The 21,449-nt window shown below is 41.2% G+C and overlaps 4 long non-coding RNA genes and 1 other non-coding gene across 6 annotated transcripts; 2 read left to right on the forward strand and 3 right to left on the reverse strand.

Moving 5' to 3' along the window:
- The first annotated feature begins 3,209 nt into the window (after window positions 1-3,209).
- On the forward strand, window positions 3,210-5,663 carry LOC134448273 (uncharacterized). Its single transcript, XR_010034705.1, has 3 exons — window positions 3,210-3,295; window positions 3,821-3,894; window positions 5,016-5,663. It is a non-coding gene; the product is annotated as an uncharacterized LOC134448273 (long non-coding RNA).
- On the forward strand, window positions 3,407-3,532 carry LOC134449868 (small Cajal body-specific RNA 14). Its single transcript, XR_010034992.1, has one exon. It is a non-coding gene; the product is annotated as a small Cajal body-specific RNA 14 (non-coding RNA).
- Window positions 5,664-9,897: 4,234 nt separating the features above from the next.
- Window positions 9,898-12,343, reverse strand: LOC134448274 (uncharacterized). Of its 2 annotated transcripts, none has more exons than XR_010034707.1 (3): window positions 12,097-12,343; window positions 11,677-11,733; window positions 9,898-10,530 (listed from the first exon to the last, which is right to left on the reverse strand). It is a non-coding gene; the product is annotated as an uncharacterized LOC134448274 (long non-coding RNA). The 2 variants fall into 2 exon arrangements; XR_010034706.1 differs by lacking the exon at window positions 11,677-11,733 and adding an exon at window positions 11,778-11,850 and having other exon boundaries at window positions 12,097-12,341.
- A 1,537-nt stretch (window positions 12,344-13,880) lies between these two features.
- On the reverse strand, window positions 13,881-17,822 carry LOC134448275 (uncharacterized). The gene is made up of 4 exons (XR_010034708.1): window positions 17,633-17,822; window positions 15,549-16,628; window positions 14,934-15,007; window positions 13,881-13,957 (listed from the first exon to the last, which is right to left on the reverse strand). It is a non-coding gene; the product is annotated as an uncharacterized LOC134448275 (long non-coding RNA).
- Window positions 17,823-19,953: 2,131 nt separating this feature from the next.
- On the reverse strand, window positions 19,954-21,014 carry LOC134448277 (uncharacterized). The gene is made up of 2 exons (XR_010034710.1): window positions 20,917-21,014; window positions 19,954-20,128 (listed from the first exon to the last, which is right to left on the reverse strand). It is a non-coding gene; the product is annotated as an uncharacterized LOC134448277 (long non-coding RNA).
- Between the last annotated feature and the right edge of the window lie 435 nt (window positions 21,015-21,449).

Below are 21,449 nucleotides of genomic sequence, written 5' to 3' on the forward strand. Positions count from 1 at the left end.
TCTTTCACCATTATTTTCCCACTTCAGTTTGCGGTTACTATTTAGCCATTTTATGTGTTTTTGTGTTGTTGTTTTGTGCAGGTGGAAACCAAGGGCTATGTGCAGTATAACCTGTTTGGCACCATGGAGGTGGAGAACATCATCGAGTCGTAGTGCAGCATTGTCGATGTCTTCAGGTGGAGCAACATGGAGAAGATCCTGCAGATGCCACCACAGTCCTCTGAAGCTGCACTGGTGAGCAAGCACTGGGCAGGCATACTTCTATACTTGTTTATATTCATAATAAAAGCAAACCTTAATGGCTTAATTTCAATAAAGTAACACTACTATGATGCTCATGTAAGTGTAATATTAATAATGGATGCTATTTACATGCTTCTTTCAAAGCAGAAGAAGATGCCCATCCTGAGCTCAGAAGGATTAAAAAAACTGCCATAAAATGTATCCAATCAGCCAATCAGTAGTCAAGACAGGTGAATCAGCTCCTCATTGAATTTACCTTTGTTAGAATGAAAACATGGCAGATTTGTGATATCCATTTCGAGCTGTATGTGTTTCTCTGTCTATGTACAAACTCGTGCAACATGTTTCAATTTGGTATTTTCATTCTCCCCACAGAACTGGAGAACATTGCTAAAAACGGCCATGGCCCAGTGGGGGAAAGTGGCAGAGGTAAGTTAGTTGCCCTTAGAAAGTTAAGGTGCTATGGTGCCTCTAGTGTGAGACAAGTCAAGCACACATGCTGTGGCACATTCAGTATGCTTTGACACAAGCCAGCAAGCTAATGCAGCAAGCAATACTTTGTTGTTGGTCCTGCAGCAGGCCCTTAAGGAGGAGAAGGCAGTCACTCCCACCCAACAGAAGAGCATTAACATCTACAGCACTGCACTGTGGGCCTGGACTGGAGCCGGGATCTGGAATTCACAGTTGAACTCTGGGTCAAGATGCGAACAGTAAGTCTGCTTTTAAAATTTCTGATGCTGTTTGTTAACGACACTAGATGATAACATTATATGATAACGATGACGGCCAAGGAGATTTTTTTAAATTATTGCTGTATCTGTTTATCATGATATTTTTCTCATATGAAATGTTGTATGTATGGGGCACCTAAGTCTCCACCCCTTCCGGGCGGCTCGTGGGGCTGGGAAAGCCAAAACTTGACTGGGCTTTAATGAACTGATCAAAGCTATTTTCCGATCCACCTCACATTCCTTCGCCGATCGCACATATGCTATACCTCAGAATTAAAGATAACCAATGGTGTGTTTGTCGACTTGACTTGGCAAGCGTTTTTTGAGTTGTGTGCGTGCAAAGATATGTAATTATTTGGACTACACAACAGAAGTCGCATGTCTGACGTGCAGCCACTTCAGGTGCAGAGCAGCGGCAGGGTTGACTGTGCCTCGGTTCACGTCAAATATGCGAGGCGCACGTTGTAGTCTCTAACACAGTTTTGCGCGAAAGCTAAAATAACCTTTCTTGCGTGCCTAAAATGAGTGGTCTTACGGCGCAAATCCAAACCTTAAAAATTCACTGCCATCATACAGTATGTGAAATCCGGAGCACATGCCAAACGGGATGAGGATTTAGCTTGACTCGCTCCATTAACTCCCATTAAAGATTTTGAGAGCTTCAGCCCCACGACTCGGAAGTAGAAGGGCGTGACTTGGTACCCCATTGTTACTGCGGAGGCATTTTTCCCTGAAGAAAACTAAGGTGGGGGAGGGTTTAAACGGTGTTGTGGACAGGTGCTCTGTTGGTGCATTCAGGCCGACTGAGAGCCGTGTCAGTGCCCGTTCCAGCACCTAATCGCGAACCAGCCATCGTGTTCACGCCACAGATCTTGTCGTTCGCGAACCGGTTCACAGATAAGCACTAGTGCAGAACGTAACTGGTGTGGGCACCAGCACCGGCTCCATTCTGATCGGCCTGAAACCCACCTTTTGAGGTTTTCTGCTTTGATTAACAATGAGGTCATCTGGTAGTAATGGCAGCTTGTCATTCATAGGTATAACATCTTACCAGGACATCATGGACTGCCTGAAGATGGTCATCTCTGCTGTTACGTGGCCAGGTCAAGCCATGGTTGAGGTTACATACATGCCACTTCTCTCATTTTTCTCTCATAATTTTTGCATCCCATACATCTCATTTGACCAAGGGCGTTTTACGTCCCTTGAGGTCGTCTTATCCGGACCCAGACATAACTGTAATGCAAATGCAAATTTCTATCATTTTTTTACAAAGCATATCATACTGTATTTCTTGTGAAACTGTATCGCATTAAAATTCATTTATATTTTCAGGGAACCTAGTTAAGGTCTGTTGCAAAAGTGGCATCCTCCAATATGAATTTATGGGGGGAAATCCTTGTTTGTGTTCATAGTACGGCCCTTGGAGGAATGAAAGAGGTTTTCCCACTCCTGAAGTAAGGGAGCTGAGCTTTCCCTCTGTCCTCTCTCTCCCCCAGGTGCACAGGAACACCAGCAACTCTGGGCCTGCTCATCCTGCAGTCGTATAAGCAGGAGATGGAGGAGGGGAGCCTGTCGAGCCTGGCCCCCGTACACATGGTGCTGCAGATGGGCCTGGACAAGATGAGAAAAAACTGCATCAACTACCTCATACAGTAGGTCAGCACTGCCCCACACAGGGCCATGCCACATGACTCATGCATGTGTTTGTGTGTCTGTCTGTCTCTTTGACTTTCTGACTATCTGCTGTCTGGACAAGTATTTTTTTAAACAATCATCAATATATATTGAAAGCCTTTCTATTTTGGTGTCTTTTGTTTTGTATCCATAACCCTGTTTATGTTGTTACAGGAAAGGAGTTGACCATTAATTATTTGCTGGTGAGTTTTATGTTTCAAACGTTTCTATACATGGGTTCACCATGTTTATCAACACAGTATTGTTAGGAGGGGCAAGACACTGGCAGCCAACCACATGAGCTCATTTTTTGACAGACAGCGGTTTCCAACAAGCAGAGGTTGAGTTGTGCACAATGGCCAATTTTCCCATCTCATGTTTTGCTTCATTTATTTATTTAGTTAAAAAATACAGGCAATTTTTAAAATATAGTCAAGTTTTTTTATGACACAAAGGGTTCTACTATGACTGTCTATCACTGTCTCTTATTTTATGTCTTTACTTTTTTATATTAAAAGGTCATCGTAAATCTTGACTGTGTCTTGTAGATCGTGCTTGAGGTACTACAAAAACTGCCCTTATGATTAGGAACACGTCTTTCAGATGGAAATCAGACCTGTTGTGATCAGCAGCTTCTACCAAAAGTAAGTTTGCCATGACTCAATGGTCATGTAATTGTCTCACAAACGTATGTTTTCAAATGTACTTATGTTCAGAAGAGTTCAGGTTCAATACCCATGTGTTTTAAAGAGTGTGTGGAGTCCAGGTGTTGGCTACAGTACTGAGCAGTGTACCGCAGTCCATGACGCCACACAAAGAGAGAATGGTTTCGACGGGGCTGGTCAAGACATTGGGTTCCCTGTGTGATGGTTCTAGACACACACTATTATGGCGGTCCATTTATGTAAATTGTTTAATCGTTAAGTCAAAGTAGCAATAGTAGTAAATTGCAATCATGACCTGGATGACAGAGGGTTTTCATATTTGTCTTGCAGTTGTAATTGTGGCAATCAATGTGGTAACATTATTAAAGCCTTTATTGTGTGTGTGTGTGTGTGTGTGTGTGTGTGTGTGTGTGTGTGTGTGTGTGTGTGTGTGTGTGTGTGTGTGTGTGTGTGTGTGTGTGTGTGTGTGTGTGTGTGTGTGTGTGTGTGTGTGTGTGTTGCCAGGGCTTGTGAGAGGTGTGGACGTCCTTCCATCTCAGCAGCCAGCCTCTGGCGAATCATGTGACCTTACACCTCAGGTGAGCCCACAGCTTCATCCACATACAATCGCGGCTATAAAAGCTTGTGTTCCTTTTTCATCAACCTAGGTGTGGGAACCCTGAATGTGAGCTAAGTATTGTCCTCCATGGGTAAAACGTGGCATTGTGGTTAGGGAGATGGTCTTTCAATCTGGGAGTGGTACTTCTTGAGAGCTTCTACCTACCTTCTACTTGGGAGTTGGACTTCTACCTACACCTTAATCCATGGCTGAAGTGCAAGGCACAGAACCCCACATTGCTCCAGGGACTATAACCAATACCCTGAAAAATATTAACTGTTTGTCACATTGGATAAAAGCATCAGATAAGTGTCATACAATGTAACGCAATAGCTGTATGTGTAGACAAGACCACGATGCACATGTGCGTCTCTGATGCGTGTGAAGCACGATACATCAACCCTTTGAGGACTTTTTGACACTTCCATTGATAAAACAAAAAAGTGTTGCCAGGCTTAAACTTGGACGTGAGAATGTTGTAAGGTCCTTGTCAAATGTTCTGTTATCCAAACCCCACTGTAGTTTCAATTGGTCTTCAGTGGTCACTTAATTTAACAAATATTGTACAAGTGATGCCACTTTTATAGTCAATTCGTAAGGAAAGCCAGGACAGAGGTTTAATTTGTTTCCGCACTCTGTGTGTGTGTGTGTGTGTGTGTGTGTGTGTGTGTGTGTGTGTGTGTGTGTGTGTGTGTGTGTGTGTGTGTGTGTGTGTGTGTGTGTGGTAAGAGGTAGGTAATGACTTTCCGTGCTTTGTTTTGTAGCATAAGCACAGGCTGCTTGGCATGCATGTGAGCTTTGTGTGTGATGGTACAGCACGGTTGGCAAATCACAGTATTGGTTGCACTGAACATTGACTGGCAAGTCACGGGCGAGCCCTGTGTGGCGGAATATGCAGGATGACGTTGATTACCGCCACTCTTTTATGTGAAGTATATTACTTTGTACACTTCTGTTGCTTTTGGTGTATTTGTTGTACTGTAACATTACAGTGATGTAACTTGTGCTGATGCTGCTGCTACTGTTGCTGCTGCTGCTGTTGTACTGTTCCTGTGTATATCATCAGAATTACTCATGTCATGTTACGTTTTTTTTTTTCAGGTGTAATTAGAGGAGCAGTGCGACGGCAAGAAAGAGCTGCACCATGAATGGCCTGGCCCAAAGCCTGTCCAGCTGCTGACAACCTTGGCTGCACCCTGGACATGTCATCCATCAGCCACCCTCCCACTAACATTCTTTTGTTTAGTATTAGAACGTGGTATCTATTTTGTAATGATAGACTTGACATAGTCCTGTGGGAATATAGAAAGCACTTCTGTGAGTCCATCACGGAAAACACTTCCGGTTCCTCAAACATCCGTGTCCATTCCATGGAATTATGTGAGATCAGGTGTGTGTGTGTGTGTGTGTGTGTGTGTGTGTGTGTGTGTGTGTGTGTGTGTGTGTGTGTGTGTGTGTGTGTGTGTGTGTGTGTGTGTGTGTGTGTGTGTGTGTGTGTGTGTGTCATAAGTCACCTTTTCCTTGTAATTAGACTGATATTATTTGCTGTATTTTTATTAATACTCTGCACTATACAGCAACACTGGATGGATAGATTTTAGGACACTATGATCTACCCCAAGTTATTTCATCTGAACACTTTTGCACCTTGTTGGTTTACTGTGCACTGTACAGTAGTGTGGATGACTTTTTTTCCCCTTGCAATATTGGAATTTGTGTATTTGTGTTCATTATTATTATTATTCCCTTCTGCATCATTAAAATTAATCTAATATATTCAACCTTGAGTATTTACCATTATTTGTCCCAATACATCAGAACATTGTAAATGATTTTTATTTTAATTGAGCACTTCATTTGTGAAATTATTGTCATCATGATGGAAGGGTCACAGTGGCCCACATTTTTGTATTTTCCTTATTGTGAATAATGTAGGGTTTACACAAATGTTATCATTTGATATTATTAAATTCTTTCGCATTTTGGTATTTTTACATCATGTTTTTGGAAGTAATTAAACAAGTTTGAGTTCATGCACAAAACGTTAACACTTAGCCTACTATATGTGTCTTTATGTTGTACTCTCCTTGACAGTGTGCTCCTTGGTCAAGGTTAGTGAGCTTCGTAAGGCCAAACTGCAGGATGGTCAAATTATATGGACATTCATGAATAATGCTTGGATGGGGCCTATACTAAAAATATGTGAAAATGAAAAAGGGTAGGCTGTAACTATAATGTATTTCTGGACATTCAAAGTGGCGGACATGGAGAAGATCCCTCTTTTCATGCATGATGAACACTCGAATTTGATGGTGGTGGTAAATATTGCTACAAATATTACACAGTGCACATTTAAAGACATCATCTCAGAAGACATAAAGACATAATTGCAATTCACTGTAGGCTACTGTATGCTCTGTAGAACTCCCTAGTTATGAGTTTATTTTTGCCTCCAGCATCAATCAAGCAGTTAGACGTTTCATACTTTTCTGGACAAATTATGTAATCTCTAACGCCAACATCTGTTCCACGTGCCCATTTTTGTTTTCAATAAGTGGGTGAACTAAAAGGCCTACCATACCAGGGGTGGGGAACCTATGTCTCGCGGTCCATTTGTGGCCTTTGAAGGTGTTTTATTCAGCCCCCCCGACATAATTTTGATGTTAAGCAGCGTCACATGAAATCTGTCATTTTGTAAAGGAATCTTAGAAATTCCATTTGCAATAAAACTAAACTATAGGGTCCTAGAGAAGGTGGGGTCTGTGTAAAGGTGGCCGCCTTCCATATAAGCCTGAAGTTCAGGGGGAAATCCTGGTTTGTATTCATAGCCCTCTGAGGACTTCTACAGTCCTTGGAGCAATTTGAAGTGGCTCTTTGAATGAAAAAGGTTCCCCACCCCTGCCATACGCTATCCAGCCTATGGGATTTGTGATCCTTAGGGTTAGGGTTAGCGTCTCTAACTTTGTTTCATCATAGGATGACCAGATTTGGTGTGCGACATCAATGTGTCAAACAAAATATGGGATAGGAGTCTAATGGTTGATTACTCATTGTTTAACTCAATAGCGCCCCCTAGAAATTCATTTTTTCCCATCTTTTAGCGCCACCTACTGGCAACACAGAACAACCTGATGATACCAAATGTGGCATGTGACATCTTTGTACGTCACATAATAAGTATGTAAAGTCAAATTACAGCTTTCATAGTCACAGGCTCCATAGCGCCCCCTACAATTTCATGCATTTTCTCCATTTTTCACAACTTTGGCCACACCCCCTTGACATACAGAAGTACATACATACTTCAGATTGAAAATGTCACTTATATAAGTCACAATGAACATATGAGTGCAGTCAAAATGCAGCCAAAACATTTGCAGACTCAGTAGCGCCCCCTAGAAATTCACTTTTTTCGCATTTTTCCTCATCTTTGGCCCCTCCTACTGGCAACACCTAATGAGGTAGATGCCTGAAATTTGGTATGTGAGATCTATGTATCACACAGAACAGGAAAGTGAAGAAAAATTACAACTTCTATGTTCACAGACTCTATAGCGCCCCCTTGAAATTTCATGTTTCTGAACTTTGGCCCCGCCTCCCAGCAACATACAAGCACGTAGAGGCCTAATATTTTACAGACAAGTTTATCACTATAGACTCTATCAAAATGTGTGCCATATGCTGACATTCAGTGAAAAAAATGGCATTATGCATATCAAGCCCTAAATGGCCCGGCTGCTCTTTCACTGATAGCTTTTTAGGATGTCTTTGGACTCAGCATTGAAAAAGCATTCAAAAATTGGTACAAAATACATTTTTTTTGTAGATCACACATTTCTGCATCAATATCACTCAAAATATTAATGTTTTGATATTTTAAATAATTTATAATAATTTTTTAACCATTAGAAGTCATAACCGTAACATGCAAAAATGACGCTTTGTAAGCAATTCTGTTGCCCCACAGTGGCTAATGTAAGTCAAATGCCTGAAAATGGTTTGATTTAAGCACAGCACACATGAATCTATCAATTCAAGTGCATATTTGGATGTATGAGTAGATTTTCAGTGATTTATGTACTTACAAGTATAAAAAGTCATAGTAGTTTGCTGCCAAAATGATGTATTTCCAATCATCTCTGCTGCTCCACAGTGGTCACACTGATTCCAATGACTGGAAATTGTTTAATTCTAGCCCAGCACACATAAATGTATCAATTTATGTACACATGTGGATGTTTCAATGGATTTTGAATGATTTATTGACTTATAAGTGCAAAAAGTCATCTAAAAATGATGTATTTCCAAACTTCTCGGCTGCCCTGCAGTGACTACATTGAATGAAATGTCTGAAAACTGTTTTAAATCGGCCCAGTATACTTAAACTTGTCAATTCTACTACAAATAATGATGTTTAAGTTGGTTTTGAATGATGTTTACTTATATGTATCAAAAGTCATAGCCCTTCACTGCCAAAATGATGTATTTCCAACCATCCCTAAATGTCAGATTTTTTTTTAAAATTCAGCACAGCACACATCGACTTGTGAATTGAAGTACTTATGTGGATATTTAAGTGGGTTTTTATAGGATGTATTGACTTTTAAATACTAAGTCATGGTTCTTTGCTGCCAACATTATTTCCAAGAATCTCTGCGTGGATATAGGTTCATGTTAGCAGCACACACCCACCGATTGATTTCACTAGCATATGGATTTTTAAGTCAGCTTTGAGAGGTTTGTGGGCTACAAAAACAAATAAGTGGGAAAATTACTTGTCTGTATATTTCCAAAATGTGTCATATTTCACATCAAAATACTGAATAGTCATTGATTTCTGAGTGGCACACAACTATTATTCCTAACTGCACAACTCAAAATAAACATTTTGAAGTGGGTTTTGGGGTATCTGGGGTGTGAATATAATCAGTAGCAAAAGCGGTCTGCAGGCTTCAGTGTGGTAGGCTTAAGTATAGAATATTATATTATAATACTTTTGTAGCCTGCCTGTTGAATGCCAAAAGAGTATTTTAGGTAAATTTTAGGTCTCTTCTGCCCCTGACTCAACTCACAGTTTACTTTAGTCTAAATAGGCCTATGTTTGTTTTGAGAGATTGAAGGCATGCAAAATCACCAAAAAAATGTGTGAAATATGACCTACAAATAGGAAAACACACAAAAGTATACACTGAAGAAGGCTCTGCGCACCTATGCGTGGGTCCCTGATCACGTTTTTAAATTAAAATAGCCTTGTTTGAATAAAGGCTTTTTATATCCTTTGGTCAAGAAGATTTCCTTGAACCCCACAGACTAGCTCAATCGCTCAATAGTGTAGTTTTAATCGCATGATCCGACCCTTGTGACATGTGCACTAAACAAGGATGGATCAGATCAACAGCCTATCAGGCCTATGCCCAGGGGTCAAAATGCCAAGGGCCCAGAAGCCCAAGCTTCTATAGTACTATTTCCATTGTTATAGAGCCTTTTGAATTGCATTTTATCCATTGTCTGGCTCAGGGACTCATGAAGTCATAATCCCCGGTGATGAACTACCACACATCTCATTTAGGAGGATGCAGTCACTGAGAGACCAACTTGTGCACACCTCAGACAGCATTTTTGGACAGGATCCGGGCCAGATGTTGACTAATGTTTGGGCAGGATCAGCAGAACGGATCTGGCCCAGTGTCTCGTTTACAACTACCCAGCGCAGCGCTGGATCAAGAATGGATGAGGGCCACAACTGGCCTAGATCAGCTAGAAAGCCTACCAAAACGTGGATAAGATTCGTCCCGGATCTGTGCCTGATCCATATTACACATTTGGGGCTCATCTGACCCTAATCCTTTTCCTACCTGGGGCTCATTTGGCCTTGATCCATTTCCTATCTGGGGCTCATTTGGCCCTGATCCGTATTCTGTATTCATATAGGCAATGGCAAATATGTTCAAAACAAATGAGCTGCTCACAATTTATGCATTTTAGTATTATTTATTGTTTTGATAGCGTCCATGTCAGTAGGCAATCTCTCGGGGTTGATTCTTCACACACCTGTGAAAGATACTACACACAAAAAGCAGATGAAAAGAAACACTACAGTTAATATTCAACTGTCTGTGCAGGCACAAATGACTGATTATTAACTGAGAAATAGAGAGGCCACGAACATTATTTACAATGAACTTTGATGGCACCTAATCCAGGTTGTATATCACAAAGCAGTTATTAAAATCAATCACAATGTAAGATCACACCGCACACTGCTACCAGATGCACACTTATGGACACGCCCAAAGTTGCATAGGTGTACAGCTATTGACAAAATGTGTCTGATTGCACCCAATAACTTTTGCTGTCACACTCATATGTAATACATATTTTTTCCCCACCCCACATATCACTGACCACTTGTCCCGCAACAAAAACAATATCCCCTCTGAATAACTGGTCCACTGAACAAGGACCAAGTAGATGCTTCCCAATATACAAGCAGCAATACCAGTCTCAACAAGCAAGGCAGCCTCAAGCAAAAATTGGAATTTGCGCTGAAAACAGGCACAGGCGATTTTCCTCAAACCTACAAGTACTCTCCGGGGACATTTTCCAAAGTTTTCATCTGAAAAAGAAATGGGGGAGGGGCAACAAGCAAAAAAAGGACAGTAGTTCATCACTGAGCAGCATAGTTGGAATGATATATGCACAAAATGTAGGCAACAATTTAGGAGATAATGTCGATTCGAATCTGAAGTGACAAACCTCATTGCCATCAGCAGCGGGCATTAATAGTGCAACAGGCAGTTATCAAAAAATACTTACATCCAAATATTGAGAAAGCGCATTTTAAGTGAAAGGATGTTCTTGCAACATCGTATAGGGCTGTATAATAATTACTTTTAATGCATCATAACATTTCCAAGCCAAATGGACTGCAACTGTGGAACACCTGCACCTATTGATGTATGAGAGCATTCTACTGCAGCATTCCAGAATTCCTCAAACTACAGCTCACAAGACCTCACAAAATATGGCATATTGTAATATTTTGATCCAGTGGTGTAGTTTCAATTCAATTCAATGCATTTATTTATTCAGGACATTGCACATTAATGAACATAAACATACATATACATATATGTAAATGTGCCAGATTGTAGCCCAAAGGCTAATTTCCATCTGGTGTCCAAAATAGGCAGGCTAGATGTTTACAAGCATTATAAATTAAAATCCCAAACATACATCTAAAACCAAAACAGACTGTTAGTAACAAAAGAAATGAAACACAATACAGACACAAAAAGCATGTCAATAAGAGAGAGAGAAAGAGAGAGAGAGAGAGAGAGAGAGAGAGAAGAGGAGAGAGAGAGAGAGAGAGAGAGAGAGAGAGAGAGAGAGAGAGAGAGAGAGAGAGAGAGAGAGAGAGAGAAAAAGTCCCCAAGATAGGGCTATGTATTATGTGAGTAGTTTACCTTTTTGTGGTGGGTATACTGTATATTTGAGCATGTTTGTGGTGGGGTATACTGTATATGTGTGTATATATACTATTCTTAATATTGATTCAATTTTAGGTGGGTATACTGAAATCCCTGACCTTTTCAGGTGGGTATACTGCGCACCTGCGTTCTATATACTGTGGACTACACCACTGTTTTGACCCTACCCTACAACATGACAAGGAATGGATAAGAAGTTACAATTCCTTTTACTCTCTCTCAAACCAATTGAAACCCAGGTGTTGATCCCTCAGTCAAAGAGTAATTCTTACCCATTCCTTGTCATGTTGGTTGGTTCCTTCTGGAAGGCAGTGGCAATGATACAATGGCTATAGACAAAACAACCACACAGTCAAGTCAACATTACACTTACTGTGGTTGGCAGCATGCGTTTCTATGGTCTTGGTTATGTAGGCACACTTCATTGGAAAATTACACCTGGAAATCTGTGAAATACGTATATGTGTGATATGAAATGTGTTCAATAACTGTTCAATGTAAGACCATAATATTATAGATTAGACCCTCTGGTGGACAGAAACACATGCACCGCAAACTAACCAACAAATGAACACAAAAGAAACTCAGACTATCGCATATTTCTCTTTGGTACAGGCCCCTAAATATAGTATTTTAAGAATGATGAATGGTCTATGCATTGTGATGATGTAGGAGATCACAGGAGAGCCTACCTCCTTGATGAGATGGGGAGCGACAGGTGAAGTTGGCTGGAGGGATGGGGTCATCTAAGTCGATGCGCTGTGGTAATAGAGAGCCGTAGACAGAAGGATTTTAGACTGTGGGAAGTAAATGAGTGAATGACATAGGACATTGAAAGATGTGGTAGAATGCAACTTTTATGGTGGAAAACACTCAGGAAGCAATAAATGCTCCGTCTTTTTCTGGCTGGAGATGCAGTGTGCTCTATGGCTGTGTACCAGACGGTAGTGTGTGTAGCTCTGCTCCGCCAGAGGGTGCCGAAGCTACACACATACCATCTGGTGTGAACCAGGCTACTGTATGTCATCAAAAGTTGACCATTCTGAACCTTTGTCAGAGACAACACACTGAGTGCGTTACAATATGCGGCCTTGCCTCCTCCATTTGTGCTTGTTTCCTCGTACCAGGAAGTAATATGTCATGATGACATCACTGACAACAGCATTATATTTCAATATCTTGCAAAAGCTCAATTGTAAACTCGTTTTCTCATTTGCAATTGGGATGGTGAATGAAAAACAGTCCCTCAAAAGTTGTTGTGGCTAGGCTGACAGCTGGGAAACTTTATCGTTTTCTCCACGGAGGAGGGGCCAGGAGGCGGGGCGAGGAAACAAGCACAAGTGGAGGAGGCAAGGCTGCATATTGTAACGCACTCAAACAATGGTCCTCAATGCATTTAGCAACCCTCAGTGCCTGTGTGAATGTAAGGTTAAGGTTGGTGTGAACCAGGCTAGACATACTGTACAGTACCGTGCGTACTGAATATTTACTTTTTTGCACATGTGGCACACTTAACATTTTCAGATCACCACACAAATGTAAACATTAAACAAGGATGACCCAAGCAAACATAAGATGCAGTAGTTTCTCAGTGATCATTTCATTTGTTAGGAGAATAATGCCATAAACCTACACCAGCCTGTGTGAAAAAGTAAGTCCCCCCCTTGTTGAATGAGGAAATATCTGTGATTAATCATATTATTTTGGACAACTGAGGTATATTTCACAGCAACCCAAGTCTGGCTGCTACCAGGCCTTTCAAATAAAGACAAATTCTTAAGTGTGCCAAATAGAAGTAAAAGAAAACAAGTAAAAATCAGTTGGGGGGCAAAAACATATACATGGCACTGTATGTCCTTGTGTATGAACCCCCATTCAGTCAATCACACGCATCAGTCAATCACAAGCAAGGTCAACCATTGAGAGAAGGAGCCTGTATGAAGGAAGGGTTATAGATCGCCTGACATGGGACCACCATGGTATATATTGCTTTTGAAAGGTTCAAAGTATATTATTAATTAATATATATATTCACATATATTCAAGAGTTCAAAGTTCCATGCACAGCTCCTATGTGCTGGTAGATGCAGGACTGTTCAATACTTCAAAAGAAAGGAGTCTACCTTCAAGAAGTACACCTTCTTCACTTAATGCTCGTTTTATTAGAGCAAACAACGCGTTTCGCCTCAGTGCGTTATCAGGGTCACTCAGGCGTTGTTTGCTCTGATAAAAGGAGCATAAAGTCAAGAAAGTGTGCGGTAAACTTCTTTCTTTTTATATATTCACATATACTTTAATACATCATACTGCACACACATGATTGCTGTATTCCATGCTGTATGTGTAACTAGTCAGAGAAGATTGTTCAAGCAATGCCAAAACCATACATATGTACCTTAAATTGACAAATAGAGGATGAATGGTTCAAAACTAAGTGTAGGGAAGTATACCAAGACCCAAACCTTTTCAACACCTGCCTCCTCCTCCTCCTCCTCCTCCTCCTCCTCCTCCTCCTCCGTTGAGCCTGGCAGCATTTGGGATTCCCATGTAGACCTGTGAAGAAACCAAATTTGGCTGGATGACTACGTGACAAAAAATTCTTGCAGGAAACAGTTCAGTTGTTTTTGAACAATCTAATGACAATGGGCCGTTCTCATAGTCTGAAAACAGTACGTCTTAACATGTTTCATTGAACCAGATGGCATCAAACACTGAATGGTCCCAACAGGTCCCATCTTGTTCAATGATACATGGTCCAATGATACATGCTAAGAAGTGATCTCACCAGAGTCATACAACAGATGGAAGAACAGAAATTAAGTTAATTTAAATGGAAGAATAGATATAAAAGTCAGCGTATTTTAAAAAATGGTGGACTGATCCTTTGTAAGTGACTACCGGTAGGCCTACCTGTTTCAGGCTGGTTAGAAAAGACAAAAGGAAAAGGTTGACTGAGCGCTCTTGTTCTCCAACTTAGTAAACTCCAAACTGTAGGTGCTCTTGAAGTAAGAAGACTAAAGTCCTTTCATTTAGAGCGTGTTGGCACTAGGGCCGACTTCAGGCAACTCCACAGGTCGACAAAGATTGTCCTTAAGGATAAGGAAGGAACACGCTCTAAATGGTTAGAAAAGACTTTAGGCTGGTGAAAGGCATCTCATGCCTGCCACTTGACTCCTACTTGGAGTTTATGAAGACATGGGCCTTGGTCAGTTTACAAGTGGTTTGAGTAGTCAGTGGTTTTAGTTGTCTATATGTCTTAAATGTTGTTGACTTTGTTATACGTTGTTTTCTCAGTGGTGCTGTCCCTTTCTGTCTCTTATTGATTTTTTTGTACACGCAGTTGTATTTCTATAAATAGAGAACTTTAAAAAAAAAAACATTGCAAACATGTTTTTTTTTAACTATTTGGTTGAGAAAATCATTGTACCACACATTATACTGTGCTGTGTGCTTCACAAAAAACCCAGGCAAATCGTAACAGGCTTGTGTTTGTGCATACTGGAGCCTCGACTTACTCCTCCTTACTTACTTCAGGACCTGATGGGTGGACTGCCACAGCCAGACACACACCTTCTGCTACTTCTGTTGCTGCTTCTGCTTCAGCTGCAGAGAAAGTAGCCGCGTAGAGGTAGGGGGAGAGAGTGGGTAAATTGTACATGGCATCAAAATATGAATAAAAACAGCTTTTAGTATTGGTAAAGAACACTACTGTTTACAAGGTATTAGTCTCACCGCTACGGGGTCATCCCTATGTTCCCCGGGTCCTATGTTCCCCCCAACCGGGGAGCTTAGGACCCTTTTTTCAAAAATGGTTTCTATGTTCCCCGCTGCTTCCAAATAGACTGCGGCCGCATGGCAAAGCGCAGGTTGTAGTTGCACCTCTGGCAGGTTAGGTTTAGGGATAGTTTTGGTCAGGGCACACATTTACAACTCAGAAACATTGCATTATTGACATGTTAGGTTTAGGGATAGTTTTGGGAAGGGCACAATTTGAAAACTCGGAAACATAGAATGTGGGGAACATAGAACCCTGTTTTATACAAAGACAGGGGAACATAGGACCTGGGGAACATAGGACTCGGGGAACATAGGACTCGGGGAACATAGGTACGCTCCCACTGTTACATCTCACACAACACGTCACCTTGGTTTCTTTCTTTTCTTTGTGTTTGTCCGTGACCAGACAAAGTTGCAGGTGTGCTGAAGAGTCGCGAGCTGACAAAAAAGTTCAAGTTACAATTTAACTTGTAACAGTTCATTATTGAAGCGGGAACCTTCCATGTTAGATGCACCTAAATGTCCAATGCTAAAATGGAAGTCCAATCAAGTCCAAATTAAAACCCCAGTTTGTGCAAAGCAACTAAATAGAGCAGCAAACGACAGCATCAGTAGAGTCAGCAAGCGAGTAAGCAGCAGAAGCAGCAAGGGGTCAGCAGCAGAAGCAGTGAGCTTAGCACAACAAGCCCAGGTTACCGTCCCTTCCAGCAGTCGGTTTCTGCTCCTTACTTCACTGGCACTGGCCGATGCCTCCAATGGGGAAAGAAAGAGAAAGGGTCTCAGCAGTGGGAAGAGCCTTCACAGCCAGCAGAATATTTAGTACGCTAAGTATTTCAAAAGCGTACTTACGTTGCGTGGGTGTGGCTTAGCCACGACCCAGATGCAGGATTGAGAGCGTTGCGTACCCTGTGTGGAAACCACAATCCAATGGCGTGCCCTCCGTTCTGTTCCACCTTCTCTGCTGTGACCTCTCCGCCGTGCTGTCTCTTCTCTGTCTGGTCACATCTGGTCTTCTCTCTAGATCCCTATACATGAGTTCTAAATTTTGTTTATAACCTGACTGCACAAGCTTAGCTGCGCACAACTCAACCTCTGATTGTTGGAAACCGCTGTCGGTCAAAAATTTAACTCACGTGGTTGGCTGCCAGTGTCTTGCCCCTCCTCATAACATTGTGTTAAACACTGAGAACCCATGTATGTATAAAAGAAAGTAGCCACACCCACCCCCATCAGTAGCACATTGAGCCTGCAAACCTGTATTTGAGTTTGTAATGGAATCGCTTTGGCATTGTCCTATCTTTGGCACCTGCAAGTCGTCACCGCACCCCAATTACAAGACACAACAAACAAACATTTCACAGCAGAAGTGAGTGCACCGCAAACCACTGAAATCACAGCCAAGTCAGATGATTGTTTGCAATCAGTCCAATCAGCTGGTCACTGTCTCCTGCCCAGGAAAAAGGTGAGGGTAGTTGGTTATCAAATGGAAATTCACAAGCAAACAAAAATCAAAACAAAATGTGAAACCAAGCACTGCACAAAACAGGGTAAACACAATACTAAAAAATACACACCATCATGTAATATCATGTAGTACACAATTCAACACACTACATTACACAATACGACAATAAATGAAATGCAATAATACATACAGGACTGTTGTACAATACAAACTGTAATGCAATGACACACAATCAGTAAAGGAACTTCCAGAGCTGGTGTGTGACTGTGGAAAATTGTATGTGTGTTTGTGATACTGCACAGTATTGTTGTATTGTAGTACTGTTGTCGGCCTAATTTGTCAGTTTACAAATTGTTCACTAGTAGTGTGTATATCCTTTAGGTTATAGGTTAGGTTTTAGGCTTATTACATCGTCTTATTACATTACATTGCCCCTTTCCCATATAACCCTTTGAACTTTAGAAAACAATGCGGCACATGTGAATTTAATATATTCTGATTTGAAATATTTAATTCACATGCATCATACAACAAGTATTAGAATGTTAAACAAATTCATTTTAAAATAATACTGGTTAAGGATACATTAGATTAAACTAGCTTAAACAAACCCAGATTGGTAACCACTGCTTTCATGCATTTTGAAAACAAGATCTAGTACTGAGCATAGTACTGAGCATTGATAGTAGGCCTAGCCTATATTGCTGTATGTATGCAGTCATATAACAAACAAGATAACAAAGGGAATGCGAATAAAAACTAAATGCTAAGTATGTACAGGGCTACACCAACGATTTTACACCATGCCATATCAGACTTTCAACTCCATACAACAATATATTAATGTTACGACGTTATACAGAGGTGTGGAGTGAATTTTGCAGCTTACTCAAACCTCTCCGTGTATTTTTCGGGTAGAACTATTTAACATATTTAACACAGTAACTCACGATCGCAATCTTACAGAGTGTCATTACAAAGCCTACCTCAATGCCGAGAACGCAACGCGAAGCAATCAAAGTTCACAAGCCATTGTTTAGAAGACAAACTATTTAGAAAAAATAACCCGCTATCTTCAATGCTCACGAGCGTACACGTTAAATAATTATAAATAAATACCTCGAGCCCAAAAGCAATAAAAAAGGGAAATTCACAGGGCGGAAACACCCTAAATCACCGTTTGATCGACCAATCACATGCAGGCAGTACATACGTCACGTCCCTTAGTGAATGTGGTTGTGAACGCAAAACGAGGACTGCGTTATTCCTCCATTCGTCCCCTGAAATACGGAATCGCCCTGTAGCCTATTTGGCGGTTAAATCATGCGTTCTGTATTGGGGACGCATGTCGGTAAGGGACGCGCTTTGTAGGGCATTTTCGCGAATTACTAAAAATAGACATGTCAGCCACATATCAACTGTAAAATGTTAACTATGTCAGCGCGACCAAGATGAGCATCCTGTCTTGAAGTTCTCTCTCCCTCCCTCCTCCCTCCTCATGCACCTTCCCTGTGTCTGTCTGATGGCTAGAATAGAAGCACCTCCGTCATTCTCATTGCTCATTGGCAACTCCGATGCATAAAAGATAGAAACTTAAGGTAATGCATGCGCGTGGCTTCTTAAATGCACATCAGCACATCTACAAGTAGTTTTAGTTCTTCTTTCGTTAGCTCTCCCTTCTTGTCCCCAATGCAAGCGTTACTTTTATTCCCTTCTGTGCATGACAATGAGCATTAGAAATAATGGCGAAAATGGTATGGCTCTCACAAAAAATATTTTTTAAAAAATGGGCGTTTATGGCTCTCTCCACCAAAAAGGTTCCCGACCCCTGAGCTACAGCAAGCAAATTAATTAGGAAGTCAAAAGGTAAACATGCTGAATATTTTCTGACACTGTCATTTACCATGACTGTCTGAACATACTGATGCCGGTTTTTGAGTATTTCAACTTAGCGGTTGCCATGGTGAGAGTAGAGCCAGCTGTTGCGTACGTCATCATCTCGTAAACTCGTTTATCAAAATTGTAAATACCAGAAGCGGTGACGTTCATGTGTGCTTCAAATGTCGGCATTTGGTATTTACGATAATTACGAGACCACCTGAACGCACAATTTCCCTGTGTTGTCAACGAGGCTCGAAGCACAGCATGCTGGGAGCTGTAGTCCGTTTCCGACCAGATTGGCACAATTTCTATTTTTCTTAAAAGGGCAAAAAATGACTTAAGATTTTCACAGGTAGTAGTTCATGCTATTGTGTACGCTGAAAAATGTGTCTGGTGTTATAGTTCCAAGTCATATCTTTGTGGGATTTTTTTAAAAACTTGTCTATGGGAGTTTCAATAGGATCACCCTGGTGTTTGGAACGTAACCGCTAGGATCGCTGTTTTCCACTTTCCCTCCCAATTAAGAGTAATGTGCCATTTAAAAAAAAACCGTAGGCCTATACACTGCATACCCCTAGACACACAGATGCATACTTGAATAAAAATAACATTTTGTTAAACAGGTGCATGACGTAAGGGACCGCTCTTCCACATACCCATGTCATTGTAATGGGGGCAGGCGTTTGTTTACATTTCAAAAAAACATCTTCATTTATTCCCAATAACATTATGCAACATCAGCAGACAACTAGCAAACAGACAGTGATACCTTTTGGGATAGTATTTGGATTAGGCCTATGTTAAGAAGGTTTTTAATGCAATCAAAGTCTGCCCCCATTAGAATAGCTCAGATCTCAGAAAGAGCTGAGTCAAAAAATGCCAACATCACCGGGTACTGACAAGTCAAGGGTAGCATGAGCTATACAACAACAGCATATTGAAATTGGCAGAAGCTATCTTTTAAGAGGCAAATGGTTGAGTAATCCAGTGCCACTTTGATGTTATGGGCATTCTAATTTACCAGAAATCACCATACATAACCTTCCATTCATTTTCAATGTTTTTTTTTTTCTGGTGAGTTAGAATGTCCATACCACCAAAGCACCAAAACGTGGTATGGAAATCTATGAGACATAATGAAGAGGGAAGTGTGGGTGACCAGATCACAAAAAAAAACAGCTGGCATCAAAGCATCAAGGATATCTGGGCTTCTATAACCCTGATGCAATGCCACTGCCCATTGACTTCAATGGTGCGACACCTTCCATTCTGACACACATTGAGACACACTGCCATGCAAAGCAAGTAAGAGTGTGGGGAGATATAATCACATAGTAGCTACATTCCTGTCCTGATGCATCTGTCAGATGGCAATCTAGCAAAGAACTTGTGCCGAGGGTGCAGTAACACACGGAGAACCATGATGTGATGCAGTATGTGATGGTTTATTAGCAGTTTTGTGGTTGTAGTGTCTTCTACAGGGTTCACAAGAAGTGTAGATTTTGCAGACGTGTTGGTGGCCCATGACTGGTCCTGGATGGTGCACCACCTTCACCGAATCTCCCATGATGCCGATGAGTTGGACATGCTGGAAATGTCATCTAAAGTTTGGCAAAGAGAGAAGATTAGAGGAGAGTGCGTGTGTGTGTTATTAAAAAACGGTATCCTTCATCAATTTGGCTTCAAATGTCTCTGATTACAGTGACAGAACATCTTTACAGGTTGGGACCTTGCCATTGACCAAGTGATACTGTCCCATTTTTGGAAATAAGCTCATATTACACATCCCCTTCAGTTAAATAACTGACCCAGGGCTGAACAACCCAAAGGTTGCTGGTTCATCTCCCAGCCCGCCAGGTTGGTGGGGGGAGTAATTAACTAGTGCTCTCTCCTCCATCCTCCATGACTGAGGTACCCCAAGCATGGTACCTTCCCGCCACACTGCAACATACTGCTCCCTTGGGATGCCAATGTAGGCTGCACCCTTGCACAGGTGAGGCATAAAATGCAATTTTGTTGTGTGCAGTGTATACTTGTGTGCTGTGTCACAATGGCAAAGGTGGGCTTTCACTTACACCTAGAGATTTTTTCCCCTGAGTCCAATGTTTTTAAACAGTTGAAACATGAACATTTCCAGTCAATATTTACAATGGAAAGGTAGACCTCTGTGTCATATTCCCAAGGGATGGTAGCATTGCATCTGCTGTGCTGTGCTGAGTCAAAGTAATTCATAAGCCTACTGGTTGCCCATTCACAACTTTGATGGCCTGCAATTTATTCAGATGTGTTCTACAACTTTTTGATGAAACTTCCATTTTACATTTGATACCACAAACTAGGCTTACTTGTTGTGCTGTGTGGATTTTTGTTGAGCAGGGATCTCACTTACCAATTAGCATGTTTTCCTCTTGTTACCAGCATCAGTCTGAACCTGACTGGACACCTGTGCACTTCACCATATGTGAACTCTGAGGGCAAGTGTAGAAGCCTGGCAAATAAAGACAGGAATAAGTCAGTCTCAGTATCACTGTGCAACTACATTCACAATGTAATATGTTGGTTTAGTTGAATTCTGTCCATCACAATTTAATATTATGGTTTACATTTAGGCATACAACTTTCACAATGACATACTAGTTACATTTAGCTAGCTAGTGTCCTATTTGGTAAGGACATGTACAAGCGATGTAGGCTGTACAGCAGGGGTGGGCAACTTTCATTATAAGGTGGGCCAACATTTTTAATTACCACAATCAGTGGGCCACATCACCACACACTTGAGAGAATTTACAAAAAGGATACTTCACTTTTTCTTTATTTATACCTGAATGCTTACACTATTGATTTATAGGGGGTTAAAAACTGTCCTTTTTCTTTTCTTTTTAAAGTGAGAAGTTGGGCTGCATGTGGCGCCCGAACCTC

The sequence above is a fragment of the Engraulis encrasicolus genome, chromosome 5, assembly GCF_034702125.1.
Source record: "Engraulis encrasicolus isolate BLACKSEA-1 chromosome 5, IST_EnEncr_1.0, whole genome shotgun sequence".
NCBI lineage: Eukaryota > Metazoa > Chordata > Actinopteri > Clupeiformes > Engraulidae > Engraulis > Engraulis encrasicolus.